The 19614-nt window shown below is 46.2% G+C and overlaps 1 protein-coding gene and 1 long non-coding RNA gene across 3 annotated transcripts in view; one reads left to right on the forward strand and one right to left on the reverse strand.

The window, feature by feature from the left end:
- Positions 1-19614, forward strand: part of KCNMB2 (potassium calcium-activated channel subfamily M regulatory beta subunit 2) — a 198357-nt gene that overhangs the window by 31460 nt on the left and 147283 nt on the right. The window lies entirely within an intron of this gene.
- LOC144302756 (uncharacterized) lies at positions 12914-15192 on the reverse strand. Its single transcript, XR_013369815.1, has 2 exons — positions 14742-15192; positions 12914-13130 (listed from the first exon to the last, which is right to left on the reverse strand). It is a non-coding gene; the product is annotated as an uncharacterized LOC144302756 (long non-coding RNA).

Below are 19614 nucleotides of genomic sequence, written 5' to 3' on the forward strand. Positions count from 1 at the left end.
CTCTAATTCATTATAGTTTCATGTTTTCCACTTTTTAGTTGACCCACATATATACGTCTAGGTCATGGTTTTACTCCTCATTTTTTCGATCCCTGGTGATCTCTTTGGCACTGTCTGTGTTGTCTCCATGGATTCTCACGGGGACCTCATAAAATAGTTAAGGCAGGAGTCTTTTACCCCACGTTAAGGATGAGCAAATTGGGGATCAGAGAAATCTATGGACTTCTCAAAGTCGTGTGACTAACATATGTCAGAACTGGGTTCCAGCCCGGGTCCTCTGACCCAAGCTCTAGTCTTTCCCACGTGTGTTGGAAATACCTGTTCCATGAAGGTGGGTGACAATCCACTTGCCGCTCTCTCCACGTGTGCTCATGTGTTGTGCAAAGCATCTTTATTTTCCTTTGTTGTTGTTTTTTTTCTTTATTTTTATATATTTTTTATTTTTTTTCTTTATTTTCCTTTGAATCAAAGAATAAAATGGGCAGGGAGACGGGCAGGCGTAACGTGTTTTCTGGCATGGTACTTACCCACGTGCTTACACTTGTTTTAGCCAATAATTTCTGAACTTTAAAATCACGGTATGTGTGGAGAATAGGAATAGCGATTGAGAGCAAAATATTATTTCGCTGGGATTGCTGCTTTCCAACGCCCTAACACCGTGTATCGACTTGAGACATCATTTCAATATCCCAGCCTTACCGCCCTCCCCCCCGCCCAATGTCACACGGTTAAGCTCCAGCCTTGCTCTTTCGTTCCCAGCCCCTCCCCACTGTGGCTCCCCACCACCCCCACCATAAAAGATAAATTCCATAGGATGACCTTGCAAGTCACCCTTGCCTCCTTTTCCTTTCCTCTCCAAGTCCTTCCCCAACACTCTCCTCTCTTGTTCCAGCTAAACCGAGAGCCGCTGCGCCGTCGCCCGGGACAGCCTCTGACAAGTGACATCCCTAGGGCTTTGCCCATCACATCCCTTCTTTCCAAAGGATCCTCATATGCCTTTTCCATCTGCAACTCCGTTCTTTCCTACACTTAATGCGAGCATCAGTCCATAAAACTCCTTGAGCAATCCCCCCACTCCCTCACGAAGCAAGGTTGGTGCCCTTTGTGCATATCTCAAGTATGGTTGAACCGTGGGTTCTAGGCTGGCACCTGCCACAGGACTTTGTGGTCAGTTGTTTGTGTGTCTCCTTCCATGTTTCACCGTATCGCCCTGTTCACGGCACAGAACAGGATACAGCAGGTGCTCAATAAAGGTTTGCTGAACGATCAGGGAATGTGTGGATATCCCATTTAACGGAGCGGCTAAGGAGACAGAAGTTCACAGATTGCTTTCGAGGGCAGAAGCACCCTAACACCAAAGGTTATCGGGTCTGACTTGTATCTTATTCTCACTAATATTCGTGTAAAAGTACCAAAACTCTCAGACGTATGACCTCGGCATATCATAAAGTACTTGCTTAGAGCCTTACAGCTACTGAGAACAGAAAGGGAGATTTATTTATCTCATGCAAAATTCTAGGGCTGTCGCTACTGCCCTTGAGCAAAAATTGAAATCTCGTGCATTCCTGTTGTTGGTTTGCTTTTATTCTCCCGGTTTCAGTTCTGAATATTTAAAAGTAAAATAGCAAAATGGAACAAAAGGAGATTCTGGAATTTTTGAGGCAAGTAGGTCCCGTGGATCCGTATTCACCCCAGACTCGGTCCTTAGAATGCCACTTACGTAGTAAGAAAAGCCGTCGCCAAATCTTAAGAATCTCGCGGAGACATGGCACGAGAAGTTATAATTTTGAAGAATAAAAATCTAAACAAAGGTTTGATTAACTAAAATAAATGGATCTGGAACTAAATTTACCAATTTTATGATTGGAGGCCTATTTTAAATGTTCCTTTTGATCATTTATCTACAAACCCATACAGCAATTATTACGGAACACTTTCCAGAAACTGCTGTGGACTCTGTGGATTGTAATGCAAATATAATGATAAATATAAATATTGTGTATTACACTTATATACAGATATGTTTGAGGAAATAAATATTTTAAATAACTCCAAAGCTTATAATTTAAGGTCTAATTCATTAGGATGGATAGATGAGTGCAATCAGAGTTCACGGAATCAGCTTATAGTCAGTCTTAAAACCTGTTCGATATTCGAACAAAGGTCTTGTTTAGCAACATCCTATGAGGCCTGACACGAAACACTGTGAGGGATGAGATAAGGAGGACGTCGTCTCTGCCTTCGAGATGCTTCGTGTCTAGTGGCACAGGTAAGGCGCTCACACCCATAAAGACAGCGAGGCGAGTCAGAGGGGGGACTGCGGGGACAGCAAAGTACAGGAGACGGGGGTCCCCACCCAGAGGAATCAGGGACCATTTCAGAGAAGAGCTGCTGTCGGGCAAAATGGCAAATACACCCCGAAGCGAAGCGCTCCATGGGCTGCAAAGTCCTGTTGGGTCGTTAGATGCTTTTCGCAAGAGCAGAGCAGCAGGCGTGGCTGCTCCGAAGCAGACCTGGACGAGCATCTTGGGGTCAGGCGCTTCTAGATGTAAACAGGGCTGTGCTGAGGCCACAGGAGCAAGGGGCTCCCGGTACCACAGGCGAGGGGGTGCCGGCCGAGCGGGTCCTCGCGGACCGAGAGCTGGAAGCTGAAGCTCACCTGGACATCAGGGAGGCGCTGAGGGCGGCGGCAGGCGTGGGCCTCACTCGTGTCCACCGCGGTACCCGCCCCGGGGCTCCCCTCCTCCTGCCGCAGAGCCCGTGAGCCACCATTGGGCCTCGACTCGCTCTGCTTCGTCAGCACAGCACCTCTCCTCAGGTTCCACCTGCCTCACTGCCGGGGCCTTGGGCCTTGCCTTAGGGCTGCGTTACGTACAGGTACCTCCATGCAGGCCGCTCACCTATCCCCGGGCAGCTAAGGGTCGCCGCCAGCCCCCACCCCCCACCAGCACCACCAGCACCAGCACCAACAGCACCAGCACCCACCACCCATCACCCACCACCACCAGTACCACCAGCACCACCAGCACCAGCACCACCAGCACCACCACCAGCAGCACCACCAGCACCACCTGCACCACCCCGCCTTGAGTCAGCTACCAACCATCGCCCAGTTGGCTTTGATCAGGGGGCCAGGACTAGGGTTCAAAGGTGACCATGTAGTTGTCCTCCCTCCTGCACACCTTTATTCATTCAGTCTCCTGTTGTTTATGTTCTAGATGATACAGTGTGAAAAGGAGCTTTCAAGGTCTTTGTCTTCATGATGCTCTCGTTCCAGTTGGCAGAGATAAAAGTAAAAAAATAACAAGCAAGACCAGTTCAGCGGGGGATGGAGGCTGTGGAGGAGTTAGCATGTATAGTAAGAATGAGCGGGAGGGGGCGGGGGAGGAGACGCTCACTTCGGCTGAGTGGTTACAGAAGGAAGGGGTGCCCTGTGCTAGCGGAGCCGACTCACTAGGGTGGTCGGTACTGGGTTACATCGTAATTCGGCAAATAATACGGCAAGAAAGACATTCCAAGGCTGCTAAGTTACCGTAACATTCCTCCTCCCAATCAAATTTAAAATTAATTTATCAAGTTTAATTATAAACTTGGTGCTGGTGGTGCTGGCTACTATGAATGATGAAGAATCAACCTATAAATACGTAAAAGCACAAATCCAAGATAATGACGTGACCACCCAGTGATAGATTTCTTACTCAAAATAATGATAAATCAGGTAGGCTTTCTACTCCACGGGATTATTGATAAGGGAAAAGCCAATGCAAAATAAAAGATATAAAGGCGATGTGGGGTGTAAGGGATCATGATATTATTATTATCAAGTAGAGAGAAGGAAGAGACATTGAATCCCAAGCCAAGCCGGCACGACCAATCCCACATTTTGGAACTTGTGAGTAATGTAACGTGTGCACATGGTGCTCAGTGGAGAAAACATTCCCAGGACTAGATTTTACTAGGAAAGACACTACGCACGTGTATTTATGTCATTCCTGTTAGAAACATTATTTAAAATCAAAGTCCCTTCACGTTACTGTTTATGTACCCTAAGTACACCATACTTCCTATGTCTCTTAAAAATGTGATTTTTGAGAGATTTTTTTCCTCAATTTAGAGGTTACATTCTCAGATCCTGCCATCTTTCTACATCATCCTAAACTCATATAAACACAGGTATGCAGCATAACTAAAATATTTTGATTATTTTTTTGTAGATTTAGTATAGGCAGGATCATGTAATTACCAGGTCATGGCCTGTCTAATTTTACAAATACTGGCGGAAATTGTTCAATGGGTCCCTTTTTTTTTTTTTTTGACTGACCTTTTCCTGCATCCATCACTGATTCCCTTTTACCATTTAGTTTACATTGAGCTTTCCTCTGCAGAAGGATTTTTTTTCTACATCCATTCTTTAGACCTTCCAGAAATAGCAGAACTTTCTATATGATTTGGTTTGTGTGTACTTTTATAAGAATTAAACAATAATTTCTCTTGGAAAACAGAATGGCACAGAGAAAGCCCTGCATTAAATATTTTTATCACAACTAGCTGAGTGACTAGAGGCAAATTATTGAACTTTTCTGAAGCTTAGCTCCTCAATGGTAAAATTTATGATTAAAAGAGATGATGAAAAAAAATAAAAATAAAAATAAATAAATAAAAGAGATGATGTATGTAAAATTTGGGGCACAAATTAAGAACTTAATGAACTTAGTCCTCTTTTTTAAATTTTATTTATTATTTATTTATTTATTTATTTATTTATTTATTTATTTATGAGAAACACAGAGAGAGGCAGAGACACAGGCAGAGGGAGAAGCAGGCTCCCTGCGGGGAGCCCAATGTGGGACTCGATCCCGGGACCCAGGGGTCATGATCTGGGCCCGAGTCAGACGCTCAACCACTGAGCCACCTGGCCATCCCGAACTTAGTCCTCTTTTAAGGTGGCATAATTTTCTATACGTTCAGTTGATTATAGGAGGAAAAATAATGTACTTTGAGTCCAGTTTAATACATGGTTTAGAACTTAACGGTCCTAAACGTTATTTACTTGGTGGATAAAATGGCTACTTTAGACATTAATATGTATTAAAAGGCATGATTCAGAAATACAGAAGTCATTGTAGAAATTGCTCTTATATACTTACAGATTGAGTGGCTGCTTAAATATGATCCATCTGCTATTTGCGTTTCACCAAGTAACATAAGCAATCACATTATGTTCTTTGGCTAATTTTATACTAATCATTGGCTAAGCCTCATTTTCTCATCTAAACTAGAATTAGGTTATATAAAGAAAAAACTCAAAACTGCTAAGTTTCAGTCTCTTTTTTGGCTGATAATTTATCAACAGCGTTATTTGGTTCAGTAGTTAAAGACAGTGTTTTGTGATCATAAATATTTCCATTCAGAAATGTGAACTCTTATTTTCCAATATCACTGAGTCACCGAATGTTAAAACAATGATGATGTGCCTTGGATTGAATCTCTCACCAGGATGACCTCAGAGGCCAGGATTCAGAAAAAGACAAATTCCCTTCTCGAGCCTAAAGTTCACTCGCTGTGTGACCCTGGAAAGTCACCCCGCCTTTCTGAGGCACAGAGCTCTCATTTGTAAGACTGGGGATGACGTTACTCCACTCTCTTCACAGCTCTTTTTGGGGAACAAATGAGATAATGCTCATAAAGCCCCTCAGAAAGGTCCTCTGGGACCCAGGCACAGAATGGAAGAGCCGGGCAGGGCAGTGATCCCATCTCTGGGCCCCAAGCGGGCTGTTGACTATCCTCCCCGTGTGTCACTGTGCGCTGTCGTGCCTGCGAGCGACACAGTCGCAGAGGAGAGCAGAGGCCCGGGGTCTGTGAGGCTCCAGGCTACACCATCTGCCCCTGCAGCCAGGAAAACCTGGGTCCAAATTGTGTATTTTACCAAAAACAGTAGCATCTCTGTGATATTTGGTGACGTCCACCTTCAAGGAGACTAACGGAGGGGACATCCGCAAGACAGAGGCAGCTGGCCAACAGGTCGCCCTCGCCGGTGGCATCAGCACCTCTGCTTCAAGAGGGCGACCAGAGCGGTGGCTCTTGGGACCAACGTGCCAACCGACAGGCAAGCTAGTGGCTCGGGAGTGGCCCTGCCCACCATGGAGGTCCCTGGGCAAGAACGGGGAGCCGTGGAGTGGGTGGTAGGGGGCCTCCTCCCTTCCAGGCCAAGGTGTGCAGGCGCCGCTGCACGGGAGACCTTGCGGGTTCCTAGCCACCGGCACTGGTTGTTCCGGCATCACAGGAGGGAGCCTGCTCGGTGTCATGTCTCTCTCTCCAGGAGCCACAGTCTGTGTAGATGTAAAAAACCCCAAATCATCCCTAATGCTTGATTCCGGACCAAATGGTCAGATTTCTACTATCTTAACAGCCAGGCAGTGGCCCCCGTGGAGGGCGCTCTCTGCACTGAAGGGCAAGGTGACTGTGGCCCTGCTCCTTCCCTCTGAGAGAAGGTCCCCGGCCCGGCCCCAGGCCTCAAAGCCAGACAGCAGCCCTGGCACAGAGGCAGTGCTCACGTGTGATGTGACCCTGTCCCGTGGCCCCGTCCCGCCTGCGGGCCTCCGTGGGGGCTGTCGGCCAGGCCCCTCCCCATAGGCTGGGGACTCACTGGGCAAACTCAGTGTCTGATGGAGGCTCTTGGCAGTTACAGTGCTCGGACAGGGTCCTCTCTCCTCCGCTTGGGTTTCAGGGAATGGGAAGTAGACGCTTTCTCTGGATTATCAGCTCCAGGGTGCTCTTGGTTTTAGGATTTTGGCAGAACTTGTTGAAAGTAGCATCAGCGTTACATTTGTGCAAGTGCTGGTCCCAGTGGCTCTTTGGTCCCACTTGTGATGTATGATCAAATTTATGAAGGTCTGTTTCCCCTCTCAGGGTCATTTCGGGTGTTTGTTTGTTTGTTTGTTTTTTGTTTTGTTTTTGCTGTTGTTTTCCCCACAGAGCCAATCTGCATCACTTAAGCTCCAGCTATTACGCTAGGCCCTTGGCGTGCTTGTCATTAGACTAGAGAACTTCTCCTTCCATATCATGGCCACCACGCATCAAAGATGGGATCGTCATTTTCTGTGCATTTTCCCTCCTGGAGAACCAAGTCCTTATAGGGGGAGTTTTCAGGGTTGGGGGGGAGCATGTGGGACTGTTTGCAGAGCACTCCCGCTGCAGCATGATGGGGCCTTGAGAAGGCCAAGCCAGGGGGCCCTGCACGCGTCCCATGCTCTGGCTTCACCCAGACTTGCTTCCCTACAGACATGGGGTGGACTGGCTGAGACTTGCTCCCGGGCCTGGGCCTCTGACGGAGGCTGCCTGGATACTCCTGCATTTCTATTATTAAAGCAATAGGATGCTCGCTCTCTGGGGCAGTGTGGTCTCAGTCAAAACATGTATAAGCTGCTTTATTAGAGATGATGGCACTAGTGGGAGAGAAAGCAAAAGTGATCATTTACAGGATAATGAGCGCAGATACTTAGGGACCCGTTCTCATAAAAGCTCCAGCACGCCGGGTGAGTCCACTGCTCGGTGTGTAGCGTGCAGTGGAACAGAAGTTTTAGCCAGAAAGCAAGCCAAGCCCTTTTACAAAGTGATCTTTGACTGATGCTTCTCCGTCTCCATGGGACAGTGGTGTCTGAGACTCAGTAGGATCCTGGGGTGGGAGGACCGCCATGGCTCCTCCTGCCATGAGGCACATTCACGGCCCGGGAGGGGAGGCCGGGAGGAGCCACCCTGGGGGCGAGCGAGGCGACTGCGTGAATCCTGAGGTCCCTTCCCACCCTGATGTTCTCCTCCCGCGAGAACAAATCCTCTTCAGCTGCAGCACCGCTGGAGACCCTGAGTACAAAGGCGCTCGGCGCCATGCCCACGGATGGCGGGGGGCAGTGGGCGGCAACAGCTCCAACGGGGCCGAGGACGGGCTCTTCCGGGCCACCCTCTGCTTCAGCCTGACCCAGGCAGTCTCTCTTCGTACAGCTCATCTCAAGATGAGAAAGGGGTAGGAGCTGTGAGGTTTTCTAGAAGCAACTGAGGGAAAAAATAATCTCTACTAAAGAAAGAAATAGGACTGATACAAGGTAAAATTGTGCAGTGATTAAAAATCCTATCATATTTTTTCAGGTAGATCAATACCTAAGCACAACTACATTTTCTCTAAACATTTTTCTTTTTAATGTTTCTCTCGTAGCCCGAGTAATATATGCCCATGTCCTTTGCATTACGTTAGCAATAGGTAACCATTCCTCGCATGTTATTGAGTATTTTTTCTGCATTTACATATATTTTGTGGCACAGTTTTTATTTTTCTTACGATCAAACATACCAATCTTTCCCTGATGGTTGTCGGGTTTGTTTTTTTCTTTTTTTTTCTTCTTTTTTTTTTTTTATTTATGATAGTCACAGAGAGAGAGAGAGAGGGGCAGAGACACAGGCAGAGGGAGAAGCAGGCTCCATGCACCGGGAGCCCGACGTGGGATTCGATCCCGGGTCTCCAGGATCGCGCCCTGGTCCAAAGGCAGGCGCCAAACCGCTGCGCCACCCAGGGATCCCTGGTTGTCGGGTTTGATGTCAAGATTAAAACATTATTCCTTGATACTTTTCTCTAGGACAATATAGTTTTATGGGTTTAGAATATTAATGAAAAAAAAAGAATATTAATGAACCTGGAATTTGTTTTGGATGATACCAGGGGAGCATTCTTTTTTATTTCTCTCCAAATGGACCTAACAGCCTCCTGCTCTTTTCCTGATTGACAAAGCCGCATGTATCCCAGGAGCGTGGTGGGCTGGGTGGAGGGTGTGATGTGCACCCTACTCTGCTCCACTGGTCTATGCCTTATAATTGGCTCAAACAGTACGCACAGTCTGATTCCAATGCCCATGCCCTCAAGCATCCTCCTTTCATCTAATACTTTAATCCCTTTTAAAAATAAAATTGACCCCTGAACAACCCCTGACCCCGTGTAGTTGACAATCCACATATAAACTTTGGCTTCCCCAAAACTTAACTACTAATAGCCTACGGTTGATCAGAAGTCTTACCAATAGCAAAGCGATTAACACGCTTTTCGCACGTCGTATGTACACATACTATATTGTCGCAATAAAGCTAGAGAAAAGAAAATGGTAAGAAAACCGTAAAAGAAAATACATTTACAGTAGTGCATTGTATTGTTGAAAGAATCCATGTAGAACTGGAGCCACACAGCTCAAAGGTCAACTGGAGAGTTAAATCACACTGCACTGACACTTTTGGAACTTTTCCCCCCAAACAGGGAGATTTCCTGGTCTCTACTTGAAGGAGGGAAAAAGCAAGTCTATTAACTTTATTTCAATGTGTTGAATGATGTTGCACGAACCACTAAAAAACAACTTAAGATTAGTGGCTGGACGCAAATTGCTTCAGGATTTTGCAGAGGAAGCTTATAAAACATGGTACGTTCTAGAATGGAGAAGAGGCTGAGGTCTTTCAAATCCCCTCCGAGGAGCCTTTATTTAGTGACGCCCATCCTCTGACTCAGTCCCACACCCAAGAACCGCCATAGGAAAATCTCAAGCTTCCCACACACCATCAATACGCAATGCGGAAACCCTAAAAATCCATTTGAGGGGTCAACACGTACGCGAGTCTGTCCAAAGGAAGAGCTGACTGTGATGTTTCACGTTCCTTATCTTCGAGTTGCAAGTATCACCACTTTTTTACTACTTTTTCCTTTTCCAGAGCTCATTCTTGTCCCAGAACCATGGGCTCTACCCAGGGAGCTCCATGCAAAATAGGGAGCCTGTGCCTCTCAGCCCTCGACCTTCCCGACCCTCCTGAGTAGGGGGGTAGAGCTCCTGTCTTCTTGCTTTAGAGCAATCTCCCTGAGGAAGCCCAGGGGGTTAGGGGCACTCAGCCAGCCTTCTTAGGAGTACGAAGGAGTGCAGAGGTGAGTTGCTAAAATCTGGCTCCACCCCTTCGTGCTATGGACAAATCCCTAACTTCTGCGGTCAGTCACTGCTCTCAAAAACGAAGGCAAGGACTCCAGCAGGGCCCCTCCGCCCAAGCCCCGGCTCTGATGGAAGAGATCCAGCCTGACAGTCAGCAGCTTGAGAAGCTCGGGCCAGCCTTTCCCTGCCCCCTGCTTCATTCAGAGCAGCTCTGCCTTTATCTTTTTATATTTGAGGGCTCTATATAAAACTGTGCTTGAAAAAAGAATCTGTAGCTACAATTTTTTTTTTGGTAAAAATCACTGGATTAGATGATTCCTAAAGCCCATTTCCGTGCTATGCCATTTATTTTATAATAACCCAGTTCAAGCTTGTTTATTTCACGCGAGGCCAAAAAGAGTACGTCGTCCTCACGTCCGCAGCATCCATGGTTTCCTGCAGGCCTTTTTTTTTTTTTTTTTTTTTTTTTTGCTTTCCTTGGCTTATTGCTTTTACTGGCAATATTTGTGGACGATCTGAATTATCGTAATCACACCAGTACCCGCAGATCATGTTCAAGCTACCCAGCGTGTGGTCTTTCACTCAGTCCTCACACAAAGCACTTCCAGAGGCATAGCCAGACCACGTTATCTCAGACCCTGGGAAACCGAGTGTCTAGGTGGAACACAAAGGTAATGCTGATCAGCTTCTGCTTCCTCCAAAGAAGGGATCACATCTAGGTTTCTAAGACACAGGTTCCCTGAAGACCCAGACATTATTTACTGTGTGTCTCACACTCTCTTGAGGAACGACACTTATGGGAAATGCATCAAAATTAGGAGAGCTTGATACTCAAATTGTTGGAAAGGGACAGCTGGATTTGGGATCATCTTGTTAGGCCGGCAGCAGCCACAAGGAGAGCTGTGAAGGCCTACGTGTATTTTCCATAACAAGAGATGTTAGTCGAGAAGAATTTTTTTAAAGTAATATTGGGGATCCCTGGGTGGCTCAGCGGTTTAGCATCTGCCTTTGGCCCAGGGCATGACCCCAGGGTCCCGGGATCGAGTCCCACGTCTGGCTCCCTGCATGGAGCCTGCTTCTCCCTCTGCCTATGTCTCTGCCTCTCTCTTTCTCTCTGTGTCTCTCATGAATAAATAAATAAAATCTTAAAAAATAAATAAAGTAATATTGACCAGTCTGGCACCCGGGTAACACTATAATCCTAGAAGGTCTACATATTTTGGTAAATTCATTGTTTGTGCCTGCATGTCTTGTTTCACTTACGCTACTTTCAAACCGTAGTACCGAGGCCACCTATATTTGCATCATTGCAGGGAGGAATTTTTGAAAAGCGAACATTTCTCTTTCCTTTTTACTTTGTGTGTGTGGCCCCTTTGCTATAACGGGGCCTCAGAAAACATCATTTCTGTGTTCCAAATCATTGGCCTCCACAGTTATGAGGTTTGGCAAGTCTCCCTGCCACGCGATTTCTTTCTTTTTAAATGAAGTAAAGGCAGTGGGGTCTCTGGGGTGGGGATGTTGTAGACGATCTCTAAGGCTCCTGCCAACTCCAACACGCTATCCCTGATGCCATTTGGGTTAACTTAAGTTCAAAGGCCAGAGCAGTTGATCACCCCAGCTACTTTTCAGTTAGAAGTAATACCTGTTAAATGGCACATATTCAATCTGGAAAAACAGAAACTTTTAAAATATTTATGTACATATTTATGATGTTGAAATGGAAAATGATACATCTGGGAACAAGTACCAGAATAAAAAACAGTGTTTAATAAAATAAGCAAACCAGGAGAAGTGATGTATCACCTGACTCAGTTCCTCCTAGAGGGGCAGCTGAAATCCACAATTAAGTATACTCCAGTGTCAAGCCAGAGAACACAGTTTCCAAAAAAGTATGTATTGGTTCTTTATGAGTCTTTTTTTTTAAGATTTTATTTATTTATTCATGAGAGACACACACAGAGAGAGAGAGGCAGAGACACAGGCAGAGGGAGAAGCAGGCTCCATGCAGGGAGCCCGACATGGGACTTGATCCCGGGACCCCGGGGTCACACCCTGGGCGGAAAGCGGCGCCAAACCGCTGAGCCACCCGGGCTGCCCATGAGTCTGCTTTTTTGTTGAATTGTTTCCTAAACTGATTTCTAAGTCATTTTTTGAGTCATTGGTTTAATTTTTTTACCCCATTGATATCCACTCTGAAAACCAGCTGATGACTAACTTCCATTGTCTTGATTTTTGGACAAAGCTTACTTTTTTTGACCAATGGTTATTTAATGCCTGTAGTATGTCAAGTTCTATTTTCTGAAATACTGTTGATCATCTTCCATACTCTTGGGCATCGCATACCAGACCACTCTGTCCCTGCTAAGCCTGTGTCTTTTTGTGTAGGCTTATCCCTGCCCCAACCCCCGAGGCACTGAAATTCCAATCATGCTAAGCTCTTTAGGGGTCAAGGCTTTGAAGATGCTGTTCTTTCTGGAACACCCTCCTCCTTACTTATGTACCCAATATGTGTGACATGTTTGATCAGTAGCAGAGAGGCCCCTGAAACAGGAGAAAAGTGAACATGGAGAAGAATATTAGGGGATATGTGGGAGGCAGAAAATAGGGTGGATCATGTAGGATCTTATACTCAAGTTAGATGGAACATAATTGAAAAGATCATAGCAAAGTTGTGGCATGATGGGTTGGTACTTAACAAAGAGCTCACTCTGGCTGCTGTGGTGAGAATGGTCTGTGGGAGCAGGGGTGTATGAGAAGAACATAATTAGGAAGATTATTTAGGAAAGATTAATTAGGAAGAAATTGCCTGAGCAAGAACTTAGTTTGGAAACAGTGGGGTTGGTGGAAAGAAACCAGAGTCTGAATATATTTTGAAACTAGAGCCAATAGGATTTACTGATGAGTTCATATAGGGTAGACAGAAAGACGGTATCAAGGATGACCTCCAAGTAGGGAGGCAGAGCAACTGGAAAAATGGGAGTAGCCATTTATTGAGATGTAGCAAAAGGAACACATTTTCAAGGGATGATAGCAAATTAGAAATTCAGTCGAAGAGATGTTGAACTCGAGATGGTTGCATTGTTGGAGGTTGAATACAGGAGTCTAGACTTTGAAGGAGAAGTTGCATCTCGAGATATTAATTTGTAGGTTGTCAACTGTAGACACTATTTACAAGTGAGCCTAGATATAAAAGGAATGTTAACATAGAAACATTTTAAAAAGTGAGATGAATTAATAAATGAATTAATTATGCTGATTGAGATATTAGACTATTTGACTCTTCATTATTGATACGGTGAATACGATTATCAGCTTAACTATGGAATCACTGAGCGATTCTACACCTCAGTGGTCGTATATTCGCAAAAAAAAGAAGCAGAAATCAATAATACATCAGTATGACGGGGCTGTTGAGTTTTAGATGGATATCACAGCCAAAAGGGGCTTGGACACATTAAAAACTTCTCCCACGCTCACGTGATGGTTTACATTTTACGATCTTTATCAGTCTACGCTGTGCCTGCCCCACTTCTGCACGACGCCTCCCTGAGGAGCCCCAGGTCTGCCTCAGCCTTAGCTACAGACCAACACAACTTCCACAGGGTAATAGGCATCCCGAGTCCTTTTCCAATTCATAGTAAAGACTGAAAACCTAAATGGTCCTTCTGGCTACCATCCAGCAGGTCAGTAGCCCTATGTCTGTCTTGGATCTGGGTTAAACCTCCAGAAATACCCTCGGGCACCGACACTTGGGCCTCCTAAAGCAGCCCTGCGGGAGAGGAAAGGTGCCTGAGAATGCATGTGGACCCCCCTCCACCCAACCTCCTCACTGCCACACCTGCCACCTTGTGCTTGGACTGGTACCCTCAGATGTTGAGGCACGCGTTTTCTCCCCACATTTGACAACTCTCCGTCGTTAGCCTCCTGTCTTGGACGCCTTCCCTTTATGGACTGAGGTTCTGAGTCCTACTCACACACTCGCCTCCACCCAGATGCAGATGGTCTGTTTTAACAACCTTTCCTCAACAGCCGTGCAGGGTAAGAACAATGACCACTGATTTTTATACTTGCTACACTCTTGGCCTTTCCCTACGTTATCTAAACTATACGAAAATTCTAAGCAGAAAGACATTTTCTATTTTACAAATGAAGGAACAAACTCAGAATGACGTGACCAAATTCCTAGGGTCGCATAGCAGCTGGTGCCTGGAAGCGCTGAGATGTGAACCGAAGTCTACATTAACGCAAAGTCCAAGGTCTTTCCTTAATTCTGCACCAGCACTTCCCCTCATCATGACCTTGTCCCACTCTCCATGAGACAACATCAATACAAGTTAAATTATGGTCTGTGTTTTCCCCTCTGGGTGAGGTTAACTGTTCCTTGTTTCCCCTTTAAACGATCCTTTAGAATGTTCCATGGTCTTCTCCCATCCTCTGTGCCCCTGCCCCCACCACCACACCACTACCCTGAAGAGGGTCAAAACCTTGTTAGAAATAATAAAGTCCATGAATGAATCGGACACTTCCAACAACAGCCAGATTCCAAAGACCTTCCATGTGTCTAAAAGACAAAAGATCCAATTTTGTATCAGGCTCCAAATTTGCTTCTCAAGCAGCTACCATAAATCTGTCCCAAAATCAAAAGACGTGACTTATAAGAGAACTTGTTCCAGTTAACACGTCTACTCCATTGTTTGCTTCAAATCAAGGTTTCTGTGTCGCTTATGGCTGGAGAGAAAAGAAGAGGGTCAGTGGGGTTTCCTTCCCGAGGCTCAGGCTTCCCAGGTGTACCTGCCCACCTTCTCTACACAGGGCCAGACACCCTGCGGACACTTGGCACTCATAAAGGAACAGGGTTAGTCACAGTCTCGAGCTACCTGCCCCAAACAGGCGTCATGGGGAGGCGTTTAGGTCAGAAGCTGACATTCTCATGCCTCTTGCCCGTTAAGGATTCTTATCACGTCACATAGGAGGCTCCTCGGCCAGTTGGAAAGCATCGCCTTGCTGAATCAATTATGACTGCAGGCCACTCCGGAATGTTATGTTGATTATGATGTTAATAGGTACAAAGATGCGTAGCGTGAGGCTTGGTAACGACTCCATTAACGTCTAGTTTAGAGTTTGTTCCCAATATCATCATGATGACAGAGAAAACGACCCATAGGACATATAGTCCTGGAGAAAGTAAAGCTCACTCTAAGGGTCCTGGTGTCGAAAAGCCACTTGCCTCTCCCCAGCTTCGTTCCCCTTGAAATGCGCACAACACTGACTTTGCACAGCCAGGACCCCAGAATAATCAAAGGGAAAATTCCGATTGTGATAAAATTGGCATGCAAAGCATGAAAGTGGGGACAAAGTCACGCTGTCATTTCCACGACTAGTGCGGTGATACAACAAACACAGCATTCCCCGGAAATTGCATTAGGACTCCTGAAGCAGAAATCTTGGAGGTGCTGGGGCACCCCCATGTCAGTAATTTCGCATTAATACATATGAACGATGTGCCTTCACCCTTCATTTTCCAGGCTGCCATGGGCACATGGTTTGCACGGTTATGGACAAGGTATTTGGGGCGCTGATTTTCATTTTTCCCTCTCTGACCAAGCTCTGCTAGTAAAAAACAAAACAAAACAACAAACAAAAACAAAAACAAAAAACAAAACATAAAAACAAAAAAAACAAAAAAAAGAAACAAAAAACAAAAAAACAAACAAAAACAAAAACAAAACAAAACAAAAACAAGAAACAAAACAAAAACAAAAACAAAAACGAAAAACAACAAAAAAACAAACAAAAACAAAAACAAAAAACAAAACAAAAACAAAAACAAAACAAAACAAAAACAAAAAACAAACCAAAACAACAAAAAAAACCCCACCTGACCCTGTTTATAATCTCTTTGGCTGCAGTTCCCTCTGTTGTGTTGGCTCCGCAATATTTCAAATATTAAATTCTGGGGAGAGAAGAAATGGCGTGGAAAGCAAATCATGAAGCCTTAACAAGAAATCAGATTTTTGAACTTTTGGAGGGAGCATCGTTTGATGACAAAGATCCAGCAAAATACAGGACAAGGGCTAAGGTATACAGACCTTGAGTTTCTCGTGAGAGTCTAACACCAGCTCCAAATCTCAGCGGAGCATACAGTCATGTGCTCAGACTACCTGGCCTTGCAGCCACACGCTCCCCATCTGAGCCCAGGCAGTAGTTCCAGGTAGGAAAGGGTCTGGAGGCGTGAGCTTGGGATTTGTAGACGACTCTGGACGGGAGTCCAGCCAAGTGATAACTGCACAGCCACACTTTTCTTTTTTTCTTTTTTTTTTCTTTTTTTTAGCAACACTTTTCTGAGATGCAAATTATAGATAATAAATGCCTGTAAAGCCCTACAGAATTTGAGTTGGTCTATAAAGGTAAAGTAATCAGACTTTTTAGGAATCCGTTAGATGTTTCATTCATTCATTCATTCATTCATTCTGAAAAGGAAACTTATCCCAAGGATACGCATCAACCATAAGCCAGATGGCAAGGGAGGGAGAGAGAAAAAGAAAGCTCTAGTTGCAGTAGAGTTTGTTCGTTGATCACTTGAGACGGGGAGGGCGAGGGGTGGGTAATGGAAGGCAGGAGCCAACATGAAACGGGTGGCGGTGCTTGACCCACTTCCGGGGTGGAATGCCAGTCCGTCGGGGGGATGGAGTGGAAACGGCTGGAGTCAGAGGGAACCGCCTAAGCAGGAGGAAGGGATTAGAGTGTGCTTGGGCCCAGGGAACCTCCTGCCACCCAAGGCGTGCAGGGCCATGTTGAAATCCAGCATAATCGGAGAAAAATTGGATTCTCAGAGTCTTGTGAGGCATGTTAAAGAGAATATATTCTTTTTTTAAAAAAAGATTTTATTTATTTATTCATGAGAGACACAGAGAGAGAGAGAGAGAGAGGCAGAGACACAGGCAGAGGGAGAAGCAGGCTCCATGCAGGGAGCCCGATGTGGGACTCAATTCCGGGACCCCAGGGTCATGCCCTGGGCCGAAGGTGGCGCTAAACCACTGCACCACCCGGGAGTCCCAAGAGAATATATTCTTTCTTCTAAGTCAGTTGTTCTAAATTCTGGTTGCACATGACGCTCGAGGAGCTTCTGAAATATACTCCCATCCACCCGAGGAGACTGAATTTATTTGGTTTGGGGAAGGTCCTGAAATGGCAATTTTCAGTGCTCTCCAGGGATAGCTTGGGCTGCGCACGCACTACAGGGATGAAGTGGCGCCAAGAATGTCTAAGCAGAAATGTCAAGGTCACTCCGGTGTTTTAGACAGATAAGTCCAGCGGATGAGTGGAGGATGGGAGGGAGCTGGAAGCCAGGTGAAAACCACCAGTCTGTTCTAGCCTTGGTTCACCGAAGCTCTGGATTTATGCAGTTTTTGCAAAGGTCACAAAACACTTGCCTTCGATTTGTCTTTAAAAACATTTAATTACTGTTAAAAGAATAAATCGACAGAGATTCCAGGGTGACATAAATCAAATTTTAACACGTCAACAGTGGTTGAATTTATGTCTCAAATTTAATTCAATATTCTCCCGAGGTGTTTAGTTGGTGAAGAGCCTGGAATTATAAAGCAACTTATTTTTAAAAGGGGGGGGGGTAGGGAGAGTCATCAGGCTACAGGATATATATTTTTTTTATTTTTTTTTATTTATTTATGATAGACATAGAGAGGGAGAGGCAGAGACTCAGGCAGAGGGAGAAGCAGGCTCCATACAGGGAGCCCGATGTGGGACTCGATCCTGGGACTCCAGGATCGCGCCCTGGGCCAAAGGCAGGCGCAAAAAATGCCCCAACATATATACATATTTTTTAAATCCACCAAAACAGAACATTCATCAAATGTTAAGAATGAACAGCCACACACACACACACTCAAAAAAAAAAAAAAAAAAAAACACAGAAAAAAAGAATGAACAGCCACCCAAGACTCCAAATATCTGTTTTTTTTTTCATTCTCATTCTCCTACATTGACTTTTTTCTTGTGCATTTGCTTTTTCACAAATTGTGACACAATACACGGTGAAAATGACCGTCTTAGCCATTTTTAAGTTACAGCCCAGTGGTGTTAAGTCTACTCCTACTGCTGCGCAGTCTCAGAACTTCGCCATTTTGCACCGAAACTCTATTTCCATTAGACGGCAGCTCCCCATCACCCAGCACCCTCCGCCCCCGAAGCCACCATGCTTTGCTTCTATGGATTGGACTGTGTTGCCGCCTCACGTAAGGAGCATCGTACGTACATTCCGCCTTTTGTTTGCCTGATTCATCTATTGATGAGCACCTGGTCACTTCTGCCTCGGCCACGTGAATAGTGCTGCTGTCAACACGGGCACAGGTGTCTCTTCGAGACCCTGCTTTGGCTTCTTTGGGACACATGCTCTGGAGAGGACTGCTGGGTCGTACGGTGATTCAATTTTTTAAAATTTTTTTAGGAAGACCTTGCCTTTTAGTAAGTAGAATCCACACACACCCTCATAAAAAGCAGTTTTGTCTATTTTTTGAAATGGACTTCTGCTTAGGAATTTATTTAGAGGGCAGCCCGGGCGGCTCAGCGGGTTAGCTCCGCCTTCAGCCCAGGGCGTGACCCCGAGGTCCCGGGATCGAGTCCCGCATCAGGCTCCCTGCGTGGGGCCTGCTTCTCCCTCTGCCTGTGTGTCTCTCTCTCTCTCTGTCTTTCTCTGTCTCTCATGAATAAATAAATAAAATCCTAAAAAAAAAAAAGAATTTATTTAGAAAAGTTAATCGGGGAGGAATCCTCTGCATTGCAGTCGGGGGCGGGGGGACCGCAAGGCAGAGCTGGTAGGAACGGAGAAGCAGGAGCAGGAATAGATAAGGGAGGTAAAGAAGGGGATTGGGTCGAGGTCTCGGGGCCCCCTCCCTGCTCTTGAGGGGTTGCGGCCCTGTGGAGAGTCCTGGGTTGAGTAAGAATAATGCAGGTGTTGCTGGGTAGCATGAGCTGGGGTCAGGGCACGTCTGTCCACGAGCACTCAGAGGGGAAGCTGCTATAAGGATCAGAGAAATAGCAAAAACCTGCATTGTTTTCCTGGCCTGTTCTCAGTAGCTTCTCCAGGTCCCGGGGTAGAGAGAGCGCACGGAAGGTCCCCACCTGGGGGGCCTGTGTCCTCCCCTGAAAGCCCAAAGTTGACAGCACGGCCAGCAGGCTCCGCGTGTGCTTTGGAGAAGCAAGTTGCCTGAATTTTACACATCAGTAGAGAAGGTTCCTGTCAAAGGGGAGCCCTGAGAGCAGTGCCCCAAGCAACCGGGAGGGGCCAGGGATGGAGACGGCAAGCAGGGAAGGCCAGGCCAGTATGCAAACTCTTGGCCAGTAACTGCCTGCGCACCTTGAGCGGCCTTGGCCAAGAATGGCGAGGGATGGAAGTGTTGGTGCCAGACTGACTCATCGGGTGGCTCTGCGATAACCGGGGTCTGCGCGAGGTCTCCTCGACGTGTCCGCGTGGTTGGGGCAGGAGGAGGCGGGAAGGTGGGCCCAGGGTGACGGGCTCCGGCGGAGGCCTTGGCTGATGCTGCACAGGCCGGAAATCCCGGAGCAGCTGCGGGGCAGCGCGGAGCCACAGGCATCTGGGCCCCAACCAAAGTCATTTACCCAAAAGTCTTTTTTGTGGTTCACC

The sequence above is a fragment of the Canis aureus genome, chromosome 31 (assembly GCF_053574225.1).
Source record: "Canis aureus isolate CA01 chromosome 31, VMU_Caureus_v.1.0, whole genome shotgun sequence".
Lineage (NCBI taxonomy): Eukaryota > Metazoa > Chordata > Mammalia > Carnivora > Canidae > Canis > Canis aureus.